The sequence below is a fragment of the Lytechinus variegatus genome, chromosome 16, assembly GCF_018143015.1.
Source record: "Lytechinus variegatus isolate NC3 chromosome 16, Lvar_3.0, whole genome shotgun sequence".
NCBI lineage: Eukaryota > Metazoa > Echinodermata > Echinoidea > Temnopleuroida > Toxopneustidae > Lytechinus > Lytechinus variegatus.
In genome coordinates this window covers 21,022,388-21,038,318 of record NC_054755.1, presented here as the reverse complement: position 1 = coordinate 21,038,318, position 15,931 = coordinate 21,022,388, and the positions used below count along the sequence as shown (strand labels likewise).

Here is a 15,931-nt window from a genome sequence, read left to right as displayed (position 1 = left end):
GTGCCGAATGGTAGTTGAATGGTAATCTGAATGGTAAATGGTACGCGAATGGTATTTAAGTGGTGTTTCAATGGTAAGTTCTTAATGGTAATTGGTAGTTTATTTAATGGTAAATGGTATACCATATACCGAATGGTGTTTCAGTGGTATGTGACTAATGATATGATTGGTATGATGAATGGTATACCATTTACCCAATGGTGTCTCAGTGGTATTCAATGGTGTCTCAGTGGTATGTGCTTGTAATGGTATGATTGGTATGATGAATAGTATACCATACATCCAATGGTGTCTCAGTGGTATACAATGGTGTCTCAATGGTATTCAATGGTGTCTCAGTAGTATGTGCCTGTAATGGTATGATTGGTATGATCAATGGTATACCATACACCAATGGTGTCTCAGTGGTATACAATGGTGTCTCAGTAGTATATGCCTCTAATGGTATGACTGGTATAATGGATGGTATACCATGCACCAATGGTGTCTCAGTGGTATACAATGGTGTCTCAGTGGTATTCAATGGTGTCTCAGTAGTATGTGTCTTTGATGGTATGACTGCATGGTATACCATGATATACCCAATGGTGTCTCAGTGGTATGTGCTTGTAATGGTATGATTGGTATGATGAATAGTATACCATACATCCAATGGTGTCTCAGTGGTATACAATGGTATCTCAGTGGTATTCAATAGTGTCTCAGTAGTATATGCCTCTAATGGTATGACCGGTATAATGAATGGTATACCATGCACCAATGGTGTCTTAGTGGTATACAATGGTGTCTCAGTGGTATTCAATGGTGTCTCAGTAGTATGTGTCTCTATAATGGTATGACTGGTATGATGAATTGTATACCATATACCCAATGGTGTCTCAGTGGTGTCAAATGGTGTCTGAGTAGTATGTGCCTCTAATGGTATGACTGCATGGTATACCATTATATACCCAATGGTGTCTCAGTGGTATACAATGGTGTCTCAGTGGTATTCAATGGTGTCTCAGTAGTATGTGCCTCTATAATGGTATGATTGGTATCAATATGGTGTCTTAGTAGTATGTGCCTAGTGGTATATAATATAATCATGTTGGATAATTGTAAAGCTATAGTGGCTTAGTGGTGTTTGCCTAATGAATGTCATTTGTGTTAATGCTGAATGATATGCCCAATTCCATTACCGGTACCCATTAACATAATTCCGAAGATTTAAAGAAAATACATCAAAGATTAAAAGGTATTTAGAGTTAATTAAATATTTGACCTGTGACTTTTATGCGAGCAGCTTCCCCAAATCAAGTGTAATCGCTCATGATTGTAAACATGGTCTCTTGCATTCTTTTAAATTGTCTTTGTCCTTATTAAGTAAAAGGTCTATATGTGTTTAAATATTATTGATCCAGTGGTTATGATACAATATTATAAATTTGTTATATTTTACTATTGTACATAAATTTAAATCTGATGCAATGGGTGCATGCAAAAATAAAATCAATCGGTCAATGAAATCTTTTTTGATAAAAAGGGTTTTAATTTTTAATTAATAAGTTTTATTCTATTTTTATAATCATTTTGCTTGTTTATGGCCGCTTTTTTATAAAAAGAACTATATATTTAGTGTTCCAAGAAGATATTTGCAATCAATCCCAAAATTCGATCAGATGCAAATTTACAGGTGATGATACATTAAGTTTATCTAGAACATATCAATTCGGATTTTTTTATGGATCAGTTGCAAGTTTGCAATGAAAAGTATGACTCTCATGATTTTGGAGTCTGAAATTGATTTGCGTTCGATTGCTTCGATTGCAAGTTTCTTGCAATGCCCCATATTTTGCTAAAAATGAATTCACTGTTGGTTGTCTTCCCCCAACCTCTATCAAATTCCCATCCGCAAACCCTGATTTGGTCTGTCTGCAACGTCAAAAGCCCCATCTGACCCATTTGTACGCTATTATAGCTGCTTCCAATCATGAATTATTTCACCCTTTTTTTACAAATGATATTTCCAAAATTCTAATTCTATTTTAGGCTCTAAATATTGTTTCCCACTTGTGGACGGCGTTTATAAAGAGGAGAGCTATTCTATAGGCCGGCATTACTTGATTGAAATGATTTATCCACATGGTCTTGCTCCCTCACCCCTATCAAAATTCCCTGCCGCCATACAGGGTATAGTACAATGTAACAGAAAAGAAATCTACTGAATGAAATCTCAATTTCAATCATTACAAAAGCAAATTAAAAGGGAAGAGGAGTGAGTAAAAATATATATATAAGGGGGAAAAAACAAGAAAAGAAAAAAGGCAAAGAAGAAAAGAAAGATTAACAGAAAAGAAAAAAAGACAACGAAAATAAAAAAGAAAATAACATAGAGAACAGGAAAAAAAAAAGTGAAGGGATCGAAAACTTTTTTCATAGATTCCAAGATCCAAGGAAAACAGTGGCATGCACTCACGCCATCATGGTTTCCAACCCAGAACCAATCGAGAGGAAAAAGAAGACACCCCTGATTTGGTTTTAATTCACCCCCCACCCATATCGGGATGTGTATTTATCTTGGCGAAGAAGTCCCCTCCCCCCATATTTTGTCATAATTTATCCCCCCCCCCATATGCTTTGGCGAGAGGGGCCGCTTGGCTGCTTGCCAGGTAGCTCTATTATACGTGTTGTTCTCGCACTACGCACGCGCGAACGTCTAACCGCCAAGTGCAATATTTGAAAAAGAAAACTCGATCTACCGGTACTACCGTTTTGCTGTTGATAAGTCCGTCGATAATTCATCAAAAACTAAAGGAACACGGGTCAGATTCGGACAGCGACTTCAAAGTCATTTGTAGAAGGCTATAACAGTAAGTTCTATAACAATTTTCTTTGATTTATTTCTCAAATTGTCTCAAAATGTTAGATGTCGTTGTACTGCCACGACATGCACGACCACTGCACTGCCACCGTCACTGCCCCGTTGGCGCTGGCCGCTGCTCTACGGGCCGGGACGTGGCTTTGACGATAGGGAGTGCTTATGGTTTATGCTTTGTATTGGCAGAGTTGAGATCGGCGAGCATTGAATAGTAATTCGCTCATATTGCCTGATGTTTATTGTCAATGTTTTACAAAAACCATCTCTGAATACATTGAATTCGTGAATGAATGATTTGTTAATGCTAATGTCAAGACTGTCAAAGTTTTAATTGTGAATAAATAGACCGTTACTGCACACGTTAATTTACTGAAATTGAAAACTTGCCGACAAATATTGCTTTGAAATTAGGCCTATAATTTGTTGTTGTTGTTGTTGATAGATGTTGGTAAATGAGATAAAATGGAGGTGAAACATGGTAAGGGTCCTAAAGTTTAAAAAATGATAAAGGCTACGCAGGTCTATAACTTTGCTACACTGTACACACCACTCATTGCACATACTATTTCAATGGTAAAATGTGCACTTTGTGTGTGGAACTGTGACTGGACGGAGTGACAAACGATTCCTATTCAATTTTTCTACAGAGGCTGCAATAAATATGCAGAGAAAACTGGCGCTAATGCAGTTTTGCACCAGCCGATTACCAGCATACCTCATCACCAAAACTTGTTCCCAAATGTCATGACAGGTCTCTCAGTCACATTTCGATGTTAATATACCCACCGTTTTTCAAAATATTGGGAATGGCTGTATTTAGTCTTCGATCTCGACGTCGTTGATCTAATCCGTAGACATCACTTCGCGGATCACTCGGATTCGCCGTAATATTTATATGGACTGAAGTTAGCAACCAAATCATGCTAACATGTGGCAAACAAACTGCCAGCATGCCGCATGCGAATCTTTTGATCGCATAACTTCGGTCCATATCAACATGACGGCGAATCCAAGCGATCCGCAATATTTTGAAAAGTGGTGGGCATATTGTGTATTGATCTCAAAATGTGTGTAGACAATTCTGGTGGGGAGTTTTGCTTGAAGTTGCATGCACAACGAACAATTGTCCATAGACTGTGTACAACGGATAGATCGTCTCCGCACAGCGATTCGAAGACCGCTGATTGGTCAATAGCGCAGATCACGTCATGACCACGTGGTCCCAAAAATAATTCCTTTGGACTGCGTGCGGAAGTATCGATAACGATATCCGGTCATGTTGTGTACACGGTAAATGGTCTTGGTTCGTGATCGGATCGCTCCGGTATCGATCGAAAATTATCGAAACTGCAATTTCATGCATATTCACGCGACGCTCCAAAACCCGGAAGCCAATTGACTTTATGCACGTTGCGATAGACTCTACAAATTCCAAGGAACACGATGACATATAGACGCTAATTCGTAAGATTTTGACGGAAAAGCAAGAAGTATTCAAAATTCGCTTACCTGTGCGGTATCGGTGAGAAAATAGATCCTCCGAGAATACCTTTCATAATTCATATAAAATATAGGAAAATTGAAATTCTAGGTCGATTTTGGTACGAGGTGATAGGGAATTGCACACTTGTTTTGGTGGAATTCTGTGTGGGGAAACAAAAGGCTTGCACTGCGCATGCTTACTATATTTTCATTCATAAATTGGTTCTCGGCAGTGGCTGGATGACGTCATGTAATAAGCAAAAATGTACACGACCGCTACGTTCACGCTCCGCTATCCGTTGTACACAATTGTTCACTGTGAGTTGGCTGGTGTGAAACTGCATTAGTGCCGGAGGGTATTCTTAGATCCTTTCATGGGGCTAGGCATATCAATTTTTAAAGTAAATTTTATCCTCTTTTAAAGTTAAGTTTGTCCTGTGATCACATTTTATCTGTTTTTATTTATTTACTGATCAAAACTTGCCTAAAAAACGTCTGGAGTTCATCCACTGGCATATGATTGTCCATGAACGGATCCATGATTTCTCAAAGGGGGTAGTGGGGCACATTTTCCCAAGGAAACTTTAAATAACAAGCAAACCAAAAAGGAGATCCTCTTGTATGAGACAATATTTTTAATATAAATATTTGCTGTAACTTTCGAAGGGGGGGGGGGGAGAACACTTGTGTAAGAAAGCCACATTTTTATCAAACACATCAACTATTGCTCTCAAGGTGGGGGCACAGGTCAAATGTGCCCACTTGGATCTGCTTCTGCGATTGTCAATACCAGAAAAATGGAATTTATGTCATCGATTACCCTCTTGAAAATTGCTGCTCTAGAAATTTGATTTCAGATGACATAGCTATTACTAGTATAAAGCATGCACAGTTATAATACAGCCTTGTCTGAACTACGCTGAAATACTATCACATTTCCTTATTTTTATCCTAAATTCTGGGCTGGTAATCAGAGGTCCATGAAAAATATCTTTAACATTAAAGTTCTAAGATCATTATTTTTCTATTACTATATTAGTATTCTATTTTTGTTTGTATCTGCACATACATGCAGATTTTACAACACTTAAATTGATTTTATTTCATTTTCAAAGTTTGGACGACGGATACACTGGATGATAAGGTAGATGATCCAGCCTTATCTTGGAATGACACGACGGGTGTTGAACACAGAAAACGTACCGTGTACAAGAAACAATTGGAGTTTATGAAAGGTAGGTGTGTAAGAATTTTCTTCAGTAGAAAAAAATGCAAAGCTTCATGAGATAAAACAGATTGTATTCCTGCAGTGGCATAGCTGAAAAAAAACCTTGTCAGGAATGGTAAAAAATCCTTAGAAAGGACAAATGTCATCCCTATTTAGAGGAGCACACGTCTTTTCTGACACCCCCCCCCCCCAGAAAAAAATCAGTATGTTGGCTGAGGGGGGAAGGGTGGACACTTTTTCCCCAGGTATTCATTTGTTGTGGTATTTGTCATCATTGGGGCAACCTCCCATTATATAATAGGTTATTGTCTACCCATCTATGGTTAAACATAAATTTATTTATCATATTTTACAAAATGTTTTGTTGATATTTGTTAATTGGTATCATTCAATTGAATGGTAGAGTATACTGCAAATTTCTCAATATATAAAAAAATATATGAACTTCTAAAGAAAGCTTACACACATGACAAGCATTCATATTTTGAACCCTTAGCTAATATACTGTCCTTTGCATTGTTTTCATCCAATATTTCTTATTACAGCTTCAAGGAATTAATCCTGCCGGGTACCCATTCACTTCATCTGGGTCTAGTGATGCACAGTGTGGATGAAATTCGGGCTGAAGGAAAACACACCATGGCTAGGACTCAAATTCACGACCCTCTGTTTGAAAGGTGAGAGTCAGAACCACTAGACCACGACGTTCCCAGCTGATGTCATATCCCCACTTGTTCTTTTGTATTTTATTACAAGAAGTCGCGCTAATTTACATTTTGTCCTCCGAGAACTATAAAAAAATGGAGTGAAAATTTATTTCAAAGACATGTCCACCCTAACAAAAAAGTTGATTTGATTAAAAAGAGAAAAATCAAACATAAAAATCGGATGAAAAATAAGAAAGGTATGACATTTTTAAGTTTCGCTCAATTTCACTTAATAGTTACATGCACATCCAGGTCGGTATGCAAATGAGGGAACTGATGACATCACTCATTCACTTTTCTTTGTTTTTTAAATATGAAATATTATAATTTTCTCCTCATTGTCCTATGAAATAAAGTTTTATTTTTATTTTTTATTGTCAAATCTGTAAAAAATTGAAATATTGTACAATTCAAACAATGAAAACCAAAACAAAAAGTGAGGGTCTTATTTTGCATCCGATTTAGATGAAATATTTTGCATGATGCTTGCCTGATTTTCTCTGTTGATTCAAAACAATCTTTTCTGTGGTGGACCAAGGAGATATCATCTCCCTGGGTGGACTAGACCTTTAATGTGAAGATATGCATTGCTGGAAATAATGATATGATACTTGGGACATATCATACACACATGTATGAAAATATGAAATAATTATTTCATTTTATAGAATAAGCCTAACAAATATTCCTGACGATCGTGTGTACATTGGGTTAATTTTTTACCAAAATGTTGTTAAATTTCAAATTCAATAACTTTGTTATTATCAGATTTTAATGAAATTTCCAGCATGATCCTTTTCTGATTCATTCTCTCCCTACCAAAATCTCCCCTTTTCTCATGCTTTCTTTCTATGGTCCCCTTCATTCTCCTTATAACTATGTTATATGTAAAGTGTAACCGGTCGTCCAACCAATTTGATTGAAGGGCTAGAGGTACTCGAGACTGAAAGCTATGTGATATAATTCAAAGTGTACATCAGACAAACAAAAAACACTGAAAATCTCATCCAAATTTGTTTAGGATTAACAAAGTTTTGACGAATTAAAGTTGTTATTTTTTGCTAAAACTGTTCTCTGCAAGTCCTCATGAATATACAAGATCACAATTTATATATTTTTTGTATTATATGAATTTAAATTTTGTCCAAGCTCGGTTGTAAAAAAATACGATTGACTACTGATTTACTGTGTAAGACAATATAACACAACAAAAATAGACAGAAAAGAAATAAGTGGGTATCTTGTATATATTATTTTCTATATATTTTGCAAAAAAGGTCTCTATTTTTCTTCTGATTTTAGTTTTCCAAATTGAATAATTTTCTTTCCTTATTTTCCTTATATTTTTTTTCTATGTGTGATATATTATTTATTTATTAATGTATCATTATTGTATTTATGATAAACTTTTGGCGTGTTTCTACAGTAAATCATTAAAAACGGTTTATCTTTTCCGGACTCGAATTACGATTGACTACTAATTTACTGTGTAAGACAATAATCTTTCTCACACATATTTAACACAATAAAAATAGACAGAAAAGAAATAAGTTGGTATCTTGTATATATTATTTTCTATATATTTTGCAAAAAAGGTCTCTATTTTTCTTCTGTTTTTTAGTGTTCCAAATTGAATAATTTTCTTTCCTTATTTTCATTATATTTTTTTTCTATGTGTGATATATTATTTATTTCTTAATGTATCATTATTGTATTTATGATAAACTTTTGGCGTGTTTCTACAGTAAATCATTAAAAACAGTTTATCTTTTCCGGACTTGAATAACCTTATCGTTCTTAAACCAACCTGTTTCTACAGACTGAATAATCTGATTAACTTGCATTTCGCGTCGCAAATACGGTGGAAATCAGAAAATTCAACCTATAACCTCACATTGCATTTTGGTATGTCAAAAATTGCATCTCGTTAGGAAAATTTTCAAAATTCATGGTAGATCTCACTCATTGTAGCAGGTACACGTTTCGCGATCAGCTGGCGAGATAAAAAACGGCCAGAATATATGTTTACTGTGAGATCGCACTTCTTGGTTCAAGCACTTAAGCCAGACACGTATGCTATTTTGCCCCGTGTTTTTACAGAAAAGTTAAACGGATTAACATGGCAATAACCACCTCTTAGAGAGATGGTTATGAGAAACCGTATTTTGCGCGATGCAATTTATCAATAAACCGCATCGCGTCTGTTTCTACAGGAAAGTTATCAGGGATTCTGGATACTTAGGCGGGTAATACCTTTTAACAATTCTATGTAGAAACATGCCATTGATATATCTTTTTAGGTGAAAAGAAAAAAGAGACCAATTTGGGAGTACTATTTTCCCCCCTTTTGGGGATATTTCATTTCTTCTAGGTGTGGTACCCTTTATTCATTTGGCCATGTGAAGGCTATCACACATTTTGAGTTTAATCTTCAAAATTTGGTGTTCATTAGTTTGTTGTCCAAACTCTGTCTTACATGTAAATTTGTTTATAGGAAGATTAACATAATATTTATGTGGAGTGCAATCATTGATCTCTTGTGGAGTCGCACAGTCACATGTATTCATAATATGGTGCTTTTATGCCATACCTGTCAATACTCTTTTGTACTTGAACTTATTAGTAAAAAAAATGTTTATTAATGTCGTTGAAAGCAATTACACACAACAGATTTAACATCAAGTTTATTGTATTACAAGTATCAGGTTTGTATGCAGAACAGTGGTTTTGCCAAGTACTCAATCCATGTAAAAAGCAATATGAGAGAACAGGTTTATTCTTGGAAATGTTAGCCTTCATTTGTTGTGTTTTTCAATCAAACTCTGTCTTGATGCATGTTTACTTTTAGATAACAAGATTGACAGAGTATAGATATCAACGAGTAGCTAAGTCATATATATTAATAACTTATGTGCTTTAATTATAAAGTCTATACTTGTGAATACTCTGTGCCATTTATGCTGTACTTAAACTTCTTATAGTAAAAACATTTTATTGACGTTCTTGAAATAAGTAACTGTTTTCATTTTTTTCTTGTGTATACTTATTCCATTATTAAGCCTACCACTAACCCCAGAGATATGCTGTTCACCAATGGTCTACCATTCACTGTACTTTATTGGCCTACTATACATTGCACATCGTTGTTCTACTGTCTACCATTCAGTGTAAACCATTGGTCTACCATTGAACTTGTGGTCTATAGTGTATGACCAATGGTGTTATTTGAATGGTTGACTAATAGTATAGTGTGTATGACAGTGTTGTATGGTAAATGGTAGGTCAATGGTGTACGGTGTATGGTAAGCCAATGGTGTATGGTAAGCCTATGGTGTACGGTGAATAGTAGTTCAATGGTGTATGGTAGGCCAATGGTGTACTGTAAATGGTAGGTCAATGGTATACGGTGTATGGTAGAATGGTGTAAAGTGAATGGTCAATCAATGGTGAATGGTGTGTGGTGTACGACGAATGGTAGTTGAATGGTGTATGGTGAGCGGTGAATGGTACGTGAATGGTGTACGACGAATGGTAGTTGAATGGTGTATGGTGAGCAGTGAATGGTACACGAATGGTGTACGGTGAATGGTACGCGAATGGTGTACAGTGAATGGTGTACGATGAATGGTACGCGGATGGTGAATTGTACACGAATGGTGAATGGTACACGAATGGTGAATGGTACACGAATGGTGTATGTTGAATGGTAGGCGAATGGTGTATGGTGAATGGTGTAAGGTAATTGGTAGGCCAATGGTGTCCAGTGAATGGTGGCTGAATGGTAAATGGTAGGCCAGTGAATGGTGGCTGAATGGTGAATGGTGGTCAATGGTAAACCTGTCTATAGTGGCCATATGGTAGATCAATGGTGAATGGTGTTTGATCAATGGTATATGAATGGTAAATGGTGCTCATGAATATGGTAATAGTAAGGTCCGAATTATTTAAATTAGTTTGAATGGTATACCATTGAGGCTTGAATGGTATACCATTGGTGTATGGTGGGTGCTGTGCGAATGGTATTCCAATGGTATATCAATGGTGTATGATAAATGGTAGTCAATGGTATACCATTCAATTTTTTTTATAAGGGCCCCCCCCACTGACGAGTCACAACTGATCCATGACGAGCCCCTTGAACTTTTTTGCTTGTCCTGTGTATCCTGTTGGGAACCTTTTTTTTTGCTTGTCAGGTGCGAAAAGTCCTTCTTTACATCCTCTTGAGAACCTTTTTTTCTTGTCAAATTTTTGAGGGACGATTTTGCCCTCCCCCTGTGGAAAATCCTAGGTACGCTTCTGACTTTGCCCCCCCCCCCCCTCCTCACCAAAGGGTCCCAAAATAAAAGTACTATGATATTTGCATTTTGACATTATGTGTGCAAAGAAGTAGGCCTATATTAATTATAATGAATATTTCTTGTGTATTCACTCGTGGCCTAGAAATCTAGTGAGTCCTTACATCAACCCCGGGCCCTTCTCAAATGCCCCCCCCCCCCCCCCTATGTGACATTGTATTATGTGACATTGCAGTGTGCAAGGCTGAGCAGACAGAGTAAATAGCGGACTAACAATCTATGTGCAAATCAGACAAAAGAGCTGAAAGACAAAAAGGCAGCTCCGGGATCAGCTCGACCATAATGTACAAGATCTCCGTGTATTAAGACGAAAACACAATAGGCTGGGCAAAATAATACAAGCTTCAATGAACAAAATAAGCTGTGATGAAAGCTGCATCAGATTGATCTGCTTCAAATCAACACGATTCTGAGAAGGCTATAGAGACCCGTGTCGGACAATATTCTTCCATGATTCAAGACTGATATTGCGTGAACAATGTTCTACGTGTGTTTATACATCTATGGTAGCTCTATGGTAGCTCTATGGTTTATCCATGTAGTAGGTAGTTGATAATAGTGCAGCTAGATCGAGAAGAGCAAACATTATAAACAGTAGAGCAAACAAAAGCGAAGAAATACATGTTTTGTACACTTACCTATATCTTGCGCGTCCGACTTGGTGTCTGTATTAAAACTGATATTCCAATTTCACCCTTGCTGCTTTTCAAACAGGGTCGGAACCTTGACTCGATATAGAAACGGACGGGGTAATTTGCGGACTTGGCGAGGAAGTTTGAGAAGTCCGAAAGCAGACGAAATCTGGTTTTCATTCTATTTTGGTGAAGCGACGATGAGACATCGATGCATTGCAGGTAGTCGACGCTAGATGGCGCGATACTCAGTTTGGTGTGAAATTTGATTGGGTTCAATGATAAATAATTATGGAGGAATGGATCCCCGGGAGGACCCCCCCCCCCCTCCCCTCTCTCTCTTTCTCTTTCTCTCTCTTTCTCTCTCTCTCTCTCTCTATCCCCTCTCTCTCCCAAAACTATGAGAGAGAGTCATCCAAAAGTATGACGTTCATATAGTGCGGTGGCACAAACATTTCACGTTTTACTGTTATACCTTAAAATGAAGAGAAAGTTTAATCTGCTAAATTCCAGATAAATCACTACATCACATAACCTCGTTCCTGGATGATTGCATCACATGACCTATTTTTTGACTCGCGAATCAATCGTAACTCTTTGTAAGACGGACAAATCATACAAATATTCAGAGTTGATTATAAAATTGAAAATGATATCTTGTCGTTTGTCCAGTTTGTCCAGTTTGCCCCCCCCCCCTGACGAGCTTGAAGACCCCCTTTTTTTGCTTGTCAAGTTTTAGGGCGGACGAGTTTCGAATTCCCCCCCCCCTGTGGAAAATCCTAGGTACGCCACTGAACCGGGTGAATCTAAAGAGAACACCCATACTCGTACATCACATGGCATGTCCTTCTTTTCTAGATGACTGGGTGTGTCTGCCCAAGTGCAATTTTCTGCATGGCAGGAACAGAAGGCGGATCCAGGATTTTCCAAGGGGGGGGCATTTTTCTACAGGAAAAAAAATTGACAACCCATCCCCCCCCCAAAAAAAAAAGGTCTTCACTGCCAAAATCGAGCTAATTTCCTAAAAAAAAGTCCTCACTTTTCTATGCATGACATATTTTATTTGTTGTGCCTCTTAAAGGGGGGGGGGGGTCGAATGTGCCCCCCAGGATCCGTCACTGGGAATGAATTATGGTCATATTCGTATATTTACACCTGAAAACTATATTCGTAAGATAATAACGACTTTAACTTACGAACAGCTTTATGAAATGGCCTCCTGGGCTGAATGAAATTAGGAGCACATTTCAATTACCTCTGGCATTAGAAAAAGACCATTTTCACACAAAGAAATTAAATCTTACACAGTAAAAAAAAATTATACAACGCTGTTTACTAAATGAACCTTACAGTAATTGTTTAAACAGTTTAAACAAGTGTTTAAAGCAACAAAGTTTAATTTTCAATATCTAATCTTCAATAAATTAAACATGATTGTTTGAACGGTTAAACAAATACTGTAAGGTTCATATAGCAAACAGCGTTGTATAAAATCTTAAACAGCGTTTTTACTGTGTATTATTCAACACTTAGCACTATTCTCCATCGTGCACTACCACTGGCACAAAAGCAAGTTCTTGATTTCTCTTTTTGTCTCTCTTTCTTTCTCTCTCTCTCTCTATATATTTTTCTCTATTATATTTCTACAATTAGTTTTCGCAAATACTACGCAGACGCTTTTAGGAACATTGAGAATCTATTGAAAATGCCCGTCAAATCACAATAGACAGATTAGAGGTCATTGTCGAAAGTTGGTAGAACGGGGCAGCACGTCGTCTAAAGATCCGGATCGGACGAAAAAATGCAGTATGTCGTTAGTCCAGATACCTGGTGGGTGTTTCATAAAGCTGTTCGTAAGATAAGAGCTTTTTAAGAAAGACTGGTGATCATTTCTTGTGAAAATGGTATATTCACTGGTGATGTTTAAGTGCGCAAGAAAGGTTCACCAGTCGTTCTTAAAGTCGATCTTAACTTACGAACAGCTTTATAAAACGGCCCCCGGGGGTGTGTAAAGCTGTTCGTAAGATAAGAGCTTTTTAAGAACGACTGGTGATCCTTTCTTGTGGTAAATGACATATTCATTGGCGATGGTTAAGCGCGTAAGAAAGGTTCACCAGTCGTTCTTAAAGTCGCTCTTAACTTACGAACAGCTTTGTGAAACACCCACCGGAACGACACTACTTTTTTGAATCACCGATTTTCGACAAAGACAGCTTTGTTATGAAGGTCTCCTGACTAAAGATTTTCTGCGATATATATATAATGCGTCTGAGAAGTGATTGCTAAAATTCCGTTTTCGAAAAGCTACCCAAGTAGTATACATGGATATCCAACTCAACTGTGACGATTAGAAATACGAATAATATTCTACATATTCGTCCACTCTTTGACCATCCCATTCACTCGTAAAAGAAACACTTGTCCATGATTCTTTTTCTTCAATTTTATAAATATTTATTACTTCTATATACATTTACAATTTTCGTAATCATATCTTGTTTAACATATAGATTATTTCACTTAATGATTATCACAGTACGATCGTAAGATAGTAATAACAACTCTTTTCAGAAAATCTGACAGAATGAAAATTACGTATCAAAAGTACTCCATTTATTTATCATCATGATCAATACTTGAAAATAAAATGAATATTAAGTCATCTCCTTGATATATCATTGCACCATTATGTATTTGATTTAGTTGGTTAACGTGGCTTTTAGAAATTTTGGTTAAGACATTGCAACTGAAATAACTAACTTCGACAAGTTATCAATATGGCCTGAAATCGTTAGAAGCATGCTGTTTTGTTTTGAGATCATTGTTTCTGCTTTGGGGCGTTATGATTAGAAGGATAAAATATTTAAAAGCTCTTTTATGACGTTTTATGATGAATTAAGTCAATATATAACAAAATTTGTGAATGTAAAAAAAAACATTTATCCACAAGTGATGATACATGTAATTATAACAAAACATTATGAGCACTAAGACAGTCAATATAGGCCACATGCACTAATGGGGCACTTTATTGACTTTTTTTGTTTTTCCTTTTTTATGAATATGCTGTATTTCGAAAGACAAGATTCTTGAAAAATTGCAAGAATTATCGACATTAGTTTCAAAGGTAAGGCAATGAGTGCCTTTCTGACAAAATTGATATTCAAATTTAAGTGTAATTTTATGTGGTAATATCAAACAATATCAAAAATACATAATCATAGAGAATATTTTTCATAATTATGTTTATGGCTGGCAGGCGTGGCAAGTTGGGATTAAATTAACAATTAACAACGAAGTAACAGTTTTAAAGAAAATCAATTTTATGCAATTTATAACAATATAGAATAATAACACATGATAAACTTATATTGTGCCATTTGTAAAGCAAAACTTTCCGAACATGACCCTGCTTGTGGCACATTCCGCCAAGATCTCATTTTCCAAAACTTTATTATTTCATTTGTGTCTTCAAGAAAAGTATCCACATAGAGCTATGGAAGTTGATTTTTTTTTTCTCTCTCTCTTTCTCTGAACATAACACATTTTCTAAGTATAAAGCAAACATTTCCACTGACATGCATGGCAAGTTTTCAATCTATACAGACTGTGTCTCATTCTTCAAACCTTGAACAGAAAACTGGAAGTCTCCAACTTTTTTTTGGGGGGGAGGTAAGAAGAGTCAAGGCAAATATAACTTGAGATTTTCATATCTGTTACTGTTTCCACACTCCTACCGTGAGTGTTTCGCCCCTGGCCAGATACATCAGCGATTACTAATGGCTGGCCCACAATGCACCAGTGAGTCACTCTTATTTTACTTCCCCCTCACCCAACCGATCGATTGATTTTCCCCTCTCCTTCTCTCCACTCACGCGCTCCCACCAACACTAACGTGACGCGGTAGAGAAACTATCGAATTACTCTTTGTGCGATCGCAATCGCTCGGAGCGAAATTGCATGAATTATCGTCTGCGCTGGGTGTGAAACGCGCGAAAATGAACCCAAATTTTGCGTAAGTCGTAAGTTAATGGCGGATAGAATGGGTAAGTGCCCGGAGCGCACGGCGTGGAGATTTAACTTGCGACTGTTGCAAGAAAAATGAAAGAGGATTATTAGTACTATATGAGACTTCCTAATCGTGTTGAATTCTGACGTTATTACTTTTGTCATGTGGAGTATTTGGACAGCGTTCGGTTATCGAATAAGAGGTGTCATTATTAAAACACTGCACTCTTTGCCGAAAATCACTCGGAAGGCTTTTAAAGATGAAAGATTATGATGATTATTCTGACATCATATTGATTGAGAAAGAAGCTACGCTGAAAAATACCTCATGGCAGCCCAATCTTAAATTCGACGGGACTTACATCAATGGTCTTCTCCATTTTCTTCTCTTACATTCACTTGACGAGACCTTATAAGGCTTGAAAACGATTAGGATCATGGATTCCCGTGAATCATTAACGCATCAAAAAAGTAAACAGGAATATATTTACAACTATGTATATCTTGGCAAAATTTGCATGTGAATCTGATATTACATCAAACACAACTGAAAAAACATTGAACTCTTTTTCTAATTTGTGAGAAAAAAAAGATCAACAAACGAAAATCTCATAAAATACCTGTAGACATGGATTTAATGTTTGTAGCAATGAGATAAT

At 36.7% G+C, this 15,931-nt stretch overlaps 1 long non-coding RNA gene across 1 annotated transcript; it reads left to right on the top strand.

Annotated features, from left to right (window-relative positions):
* The first annotated feature begins 2,811 nt into the window (after nt 1-2,811).
* Nucleotides 2,812-6,131, top strand: LOC121430324. Its single transcript, XR_005972015.1, has 3 exons — nt 2,812-2,852; nt 5,458-5,577; nt 6,116-6,131. It is a non-coding gene; the product is annotated as an uncharacterized LOC121430324 (long non-coding RNA).
* Nucleotides 6,132-15,931: the final 9,800 nt, after the last annotated feature.